The sequence below is a fragment of the Mesocricetus auratus genome, unplaced genomic scaffold, assembly GCF_017639785.1.
Source record: "Mesocricetus auratus isolate SY011 unplaced genomic scaffold, BCM_Maur_2.0 Super-Scaffold_100046, whole genome shotgun sequence".
Taxonomy (NCBI): Eukaryota; Metazoa; Chordata; class Mammalia; order Rodentia; family Cricetidae; genus Mesocricetus; species Mesocricetus auratus.
Window position 1 is genome coordinate 4,615,926 of NW_024429223.1, and position 6,898 is coordinate 4,622,823.

General features: G+C 49.8%; 1 long non-coding RNA gene across 1 annotated transcript; it reads left to right on the forward strand.

Annotated features, from left to right (window-relative positions):
- Positions 1-1,797: 1,797 nt before the first annotated feature.
- On the forward strand, positions 1,798-6,129 carry LOC110343033. Its single transcript, XR_002385219.2, has 3 exons — positions 1,798-2,117; positions 4,939-5,126; positions 5,648-6,129. It is a non-coding gene; the product is annotated as an uncharacterized LOC110343033 (long non-coding RNA).
- The last annotated feature ends 769 nt before the right edge of the window (positions 6,130-6,898 follow it).

Consider the following 6,898-nt stretch of genomic DNA (forward strand, 5'->3'; position numbering starts at 1 on the left):
GACGGCCAGGGCTACGAGGAAAGACCGTGCAAAGCTGCAAGAGGGAGCGTTCACGGGAGACTACCTTGAGGTTAGACCAAAAGTGTGAAACCCTGTGATGAGTTTCCCAGGCTCGGGATGCTTGGGAAGAACAGCAGGTAGAACCTGAACTTAGTATGTTGGGGAAAACGGTCATTTTCTGGACTAGAAAGCAACGTTGGAAGGATTTTTTTTTATGACTGCTGGTGGGACCCAGAGGGTGTGGAGTGGATGGGATTGCTTTGTGAGGAGTCATGTAAGAGTGTTAAGTCATACTGCAAGTCTTAAGCTCCTGCTCCCGCACTGAGCTCTTGCTGTTCTCTTCAGGTGGTACCTTCTCAAGCGATGCCCCTTTTTCTCCTCTCCCTCCGTCTGCCCCTCAGCCCCCAGGACCGGAAATCTGGAGCAAACCGTGAGACCAGAGGAGAGTCCAGGAGCAAATGGGATTTTAAAGTTGTTAGGGCATTTTTTGGTATTCAGTCCCCCAAGATGAGCAAAGTGTCTTGTCTGGTAATTGCAATTAATGGCCCTGCTATTCAAGCATATCCGTCAATAAATCTCCTCTAATAACCGATCGGGCACAGTCGTTGCCATAGTTATGTCTCTAAATTGAGCCCAGGGTAGTTGGCCACGGCACTGACCTTATTGGGGTCAGGGCTGCTTCCTGACTGTGTGACTCCATATCCCAGGAATTAAAGCCACCCTCCAAGTGGCTGGCTTCCAGCCAGATGAAAGACAGCCTGAGCTCCTCCGCTTAGCCGCCTGGAGATTTCCTGTAAATCTCGTAATTGCGGAGTAAAAAAAAAAAATCTTTGAAACCCTGGCACACCACCGACGTTGTAGAAGGACTGTCTGATCCACTTTGCCACTGCGCCGGAATGCAGCGGGCAAGGAGAGGTCGCATCAGGTTGGCGACGGTCAACGACAATCATGGCAGATGCCAGGCCAGAGAGTTGGTCGGTCGGCCACCAAGCCAGCCTCTCGTCATATGGTGTCCTCAGCTTTTCCCTTCTGGAGAGTTCCTTCCCCCACCCACAGGCACTGACTCCAGGCGTCCTTTTACACCCTCCCCCTCCTCCTCTCCGGCTCCCCGTTCCTGCTCTCCCGTGGGTGATCACTCTAGGTTCACCATTTCACCATGTGCTCAGGGGGCCGTTCTCTGAGACTCCAGCCATGGTTTTAGAGAGACCGACTCCGTCCCTTCTCCACGTCTCTTGACACACCTTATATCTTCAGCAGGCCTCAGGCTTCTTTTTTTTTTTTTTTTGTGGTTTGTCGAGACAGGCTGTCTCTGTGGCTTTGGAGGCTGTCCTGGAACTCGCTCGTGTAGACCAGGCTGGCCTCGAACTCACAGAGATCCACCTGCCTCTGCCTTCCAAGGGCTGGGATTAGAGGCGTGCGCCACCAACGCTCGGCTCCCCCTGGCAACTTTTAAAGTTAGAAATGAACTAGTAAGGCATTTTCTTTGCCTTACAGAGGTGCCGTGACAGGTTTTTATCCCATGTGGGAATCTGTTACTCTTCTTACACCCTCCAGAGAAGATGAACAAGCTAACCACACACACACACACACACACACACACACACACACACACACACACACACACACACACACCCTGAGTCCTGGTTAGCTTTGACTGTCAACTTGATACCGCCTGGGGCACCTGAGAAGGGTCACAATTGAAGCATCACCCAGATTAGTTCGGCCTGTGGGCATGTCTGTTGGGGGCGTGTCTTGGTTTTTTTAAATTAAAACAGGTGGTTCTGGGCCTTATAAGAAAGGTAGTTAAGCAAGACCGTGGGCAAGTCAGCCAACAGCCTGCTCTGTGGTCCCTGGTGTGTTTCTTTGTGAGGCGAGCTGCCTGGCAGGAGGAAACTCTCCACGAGCGTGCGCCAGACCGTCGGCCTTCAAGTCCCTGTTTGCCTCTCCCGCTCTGAATTCACCCAGGGATGGACTAGAACCTGCAAACTGAAATAAACCCTGTCCCTCACCTACGCGGCTCTTGCTCAGGGTGCTTTGTCCCAGCAACAGAAAGGAAACTTCCAGAAGGGAAGGAAGTGCAGAAACTGAGCCCAAGACGGGGTCTACTGAATGTCCAGGTAGGTGGAGGGCTGGACTCACCACCCACCTGACGGACGGACGGACGGACAGACGGATGGACAGCTCTCACCCACCCCAGGACACAAACTGTGAGGTAAACAGAGCGACGGAGGGAAATTTTCCAAAGTTTAAATCAAGCCCCAGCCCACCCAAAGATGGGAAATGCACCCCCTTCCTCCCATTTCATTTCCTGTCTTCCTTCCTTCTCTTTCTCCCTCCTTCTTCCCTCTCGACTTCCCTCCGTCCCTTCTATCTTGTCAAGACTTTCACACGCGCTAAGAGACTCTGCCAAAAGCATCTCTGCCTCCACGTTCACCCTTCTCTTTCCCTCGCAATTATCTGTCATCCCCCCCAACATACGCGTGGATACGTCTGAAAATACTCCCACCTGAGCAGGTGGCCCAGACGTGGTTCTGAAAGGGCCATTCTAGAAACCTGAGGCCCTTAGCTGGGCGGTGGTGGCGCACGCCTTTAATCCCAGCACTTGGGAGGCAGAGGCAGGCGGATCTCTGTGAGTTCAAGACCAGCCTAGTTTACAGAGAGCTACACAGAGAAACCCTGTTTGGAAAAACCAAAAAAAAAATTTGTTACCTATTGTATGTGTATGCATGTTTGTCTGAGTCTAATACATGTATCATATACATGCAGGTGCCCACAGAGGCCAGAAGCGGGCGTCAGATCCTCTGAGCTAAACTTACAGGTGACAGTTAACTGCCTAGTGTGGGTGCTGGGAACCAAACTCAGGTCGCTAGTGCTCTTAACGGCTGGGCCAAATCTCCCACCACTAGTTTGCTTTTAATTTTTAAAGCTTTAGTTTCATTTTTACTTTAATGTGCATGTGTGTGCACGCATGTGCGTGCGTGCGTGCGTGCGTGCGTGTGTGTGTGTGTGTGTGTGTGTGTGTGTGTGTGTGTGTGTGTGTGTTTGTACATATCAGTGAGTGCCATTATAGTCCGGAAGGGGGCATCAGTTCCTGCTCCCCCCAGGACAGGAGTTGACGGGTGGTTGTGAGTCACCTGGTCTAGGTGATGGGAACCAAACCTGGGCCCTTTGCAAGAGCAAAAACCATGCTCCTAACCACTGAGCCACCTCTCCAGCCTCTGCTTCCAGTTTTTCAAATAACCTCCGAACGCAGTGAAAAACGCCATGGCTGTTTTTTTTTTTCAAGTGGATGGCTCTTGTAAGAACACCCTGGATTGGCGCAGGAAACTTCTAGCTGTAGCATTTTAGTTGGTGGCGAGAGAGAGAATCAATCCCTGCTGTGGGTGAGTTGGGGTAGCAGAAGTGTACGTGCTTGTGAAATGCTATACCCCCGCGACTTAACCAAAGTGTTCGGATGGGCACTGGGTGGACTTCCAGGTGGTACAGAATCCCAAATAGAATCTTGGCTTCCACCGTCAGCGATATGTCGTTGAAACCTATAGAAGGATCAAGAGATGTTTTAATAAAAGGGGAAGGGGAAGGGAACCCAATGAAGGCGTGAAGCCAGGAGCCTCCCCTCCCTCGTCCCTCCTCCCTTCCTCGCTGGTAGGGCTTGGCTCCTCTGCAGAGGTCGCCAACACAGACGTCTAATTCACTGGCTGTGACCCTGGGTCCGGTTTGTGAGAATGCATGTGTTAGTTCCCTTTGTGTCACTGGAACCAAAATTCACGATGGAAACCAGGAAAGAAAGACTTATTTTGACTCACGGTTTCAGCGCGTTTTTGTGCTCATGGCTGCGTGGTTCCTCGCACCTGAGCATAATGTTACGGCTGGGGGGAGCTTGTGGCAGAGGATAGCTGTTCGAATCAGGGCTGAGAGGAAGAGGAGAGGGAGGGGAAAAGGGAGGAAGGGGCAGAGAGAGGAAGGGGGAGAGCCAGGGGAATAAAGATACCTTCCAAGCCCCCCGCCCCCTCTAGCCAGGCTCTACCTTCTAAAGTTTCCAGAACCTCCCGAAAATAGCACTGCCAGCTAGGGACTTGAAACTTTAAAAAAAAATATGCGGGAGACATTTCAGAATCCGCCGCGCACAACACCACTCGACTCCCAAGTTTGTGGCATTTCATCTCTCTAGATTTCTCAACCTCCCCAGTGCGGCGTCCTGCTGCATGCTGGCCCTGCGCTCTGCGCGTGAGCGCACGCTCGCTCGACGGATGGGAGGATAAGTTCATGGCTGAGGCATCTTAAAGAAGCCAGGCGCCCCGACAACTCAGCAGACTACTTTGGGTTCCAGTAGAGGGCGGGTGGCAGATGGGTCTGTTAATCTCCGTGCTGCTTCTTCACACTCTTTGTACGTCCAGGGTGCACGAAGCGTACGTACCTGGCAAGCCCGGCCACGTACTGGCACCAGGAGCAGGAGGGCTGGCTCCTCAAGAGGCAGGCGGAAACACACGGAATCAGAGAAGTCGAAATGCGGGGTGGGTGACTAGGAGGGACGAGGATTGGCGAATAAGAGGGGACGGGAGGAAGCGGGGGAGACTGGGAAGGAATGCGGGCTCAGGCTGGACTGGAACACAGTGCTCTCACAAGACACCACCCCCTACTCCTGGCCCGCAGTCTCTCCTTTCCCTCCGTCCCCGACCATGGCTCTCACCTCTTCCTTCTCCACTTCCAAGCCTCCCCTGTCTTTTCTCCACAGTTACCGACTTTCGTGTGTGAATTGCAACCCAATGCGGTTTTCAAAGGTTTTGTTATTCATTTACACATTCTGAGTCGTTAATAAGCGCCTACCCAAGACAGACATGGACACCCAGTGACAATGACGTCTTCCTTATACAGGCTGCCAGCATCCCCTACAAAGGAACTACTGCTAATGGCTTGTTGTATTATCTTTTTTTCCAGAGACCCTGTAAATACGTACATACTACACACACCCACTGTTTTACATATCGCTCCCCCGCCCCTGCCTTACTCAGCCATATGATTTGGGAAATGGTGCCATATTGGTACGCACAGAGCTGCCTCGCTGACTGTGAAGATGGTGCAGAATCCCATTTACAAGTCTTGTGTTGAAGGACACTTACTTGGTTGTAAGTCCCTTGCTATAGTGAGTTAGCCGGTAGTGTTGGGACACATGTACAAGGTGCTGGAAGGAAAATTTTTTTTTTGCAAGAACAGGGGGATTTCTTGGTTAGAAGGTGTATGCATTTTTAAAACTTGGAAAAATAGCATGGATGCATTTCCTTCATTTCTGGTTTACGGTTTCACCTTGGCAATGCCAGTGTTATCTAGAGTTGGTTTCTGATAGTCTGTTAAGAAAACTTTAGTCTTGGGGCTGGAGAGGTGGCTCAGTGGGTTGGAGTTTATATTGCTCTTGCAGAGGACTTGAGTTTGGTCCCCAGCATCCTTGCCAGGTGGCTCACAACCATCTGTGACTGCAGCTCTGGGGGGCGGGGATCTCACACCCTCTCTTGGCCTCTGGGAGCATCTGCACTTGCGACGCATGCCCAAACAGAAACAAGTAAATCCCAAATTTTAAAAATAGAGTAAGATAACGTGGGGTTTCCATGAGGATGAGTCAGTGCCTTGCCGTTTCCTTTGCTGGTACCAGGCGTGCTTGAGGAAAATCCAGCTGGGGAGTGCCAAATTCGTGGAGGTCGCCAACGGAGATAAGACTGGAGATAAGGAAAAGAACCAAGGAGGCCTTATTAATGAGAAACATCTTAAAGAAGCCTCTGCATCTGGATTAAGTCATGCCCAGCACACCGGCATTCCTGGGATATGTTTCCACTGGAAACTGCATATAAAACCCATGGTTTTGCTCTGCAAATAAAAGTTCAGATTTACTGTGCCGCATGGTCTTTCCACCCATAAAGCCCTGTGTTACTTATGTGCCCGGAGTGCGTGTAGGCTGAGACGAGCCATCTCATTTCCAGTGAGTGACCTTGAGATGGCAGCAGCGTCCCATTCGACTCTGCCATGCTCCCGGTCCATAACAAAGTGAAAGTAAAAATCTCAATAAATCAGAATAACGCTGATTGTTATAATTTTATTATCAGAGCATTGAGTCAATAAAACTTATCTAAAACACCATTTTCATTGTGTACGGTTCCTACCAGTTGTCCGGCGTGTCCTTAAAAGCACGTTTAAAAGCAACAAAATGAAGAAATCAGTGGCAAATTGTGTGCGAGCTGGGACTTGTCTCATGCTGTAGTAAAAGTAGACCTTCTTTACGCGTTGTAAAATATCCCTTTTGAAGACGCTAGCGTACCCACAATGCCTTACGTCTGCCCAACTGCATTTCGTGTCCATGCTGTCTGCTTACATGGCTTCTTATCGTCCGGCCCTTAGTCATTCACGGTTTGATATAGTGAGGGTTGTCTCATATACGGCATTCCTTCAGGAAAGGAGAAGGTGACTTTTCTTTTTTTAAATGAGGAATAATGAAATTTATTTATGAAAGGAGTCAGAGAAATTTACTGAGTAATGACTATAGCAGAAACATACACATGTAAACCTCCTTAATAGCATATTCGTTACGGGGAGAGGGTGTCCACGCAGGAAAACAGCGACATGAAAGGGGGTGTCGGGTGGCTCCCCCTCTGCTTATATCAGACGCGATGCCTGATTACCCTTCATTTTTCAATCTTCTCAGTTGCTGTCAGATTATCACTGTGCTACTGTATAGTTGCTTACGATACAAGACACTAAAACGCTTACACCCATATTTTCCCATTTTTTTACTTTTTAGGAGATACACCCATATTTTCCCATTTTTTTACTCTTTGGGAGATAGGCTGCTGACATGTCATTTATAGGATGTTGGAAAGGTAAATTCAGAATGCACTGCTACTATAGTTTT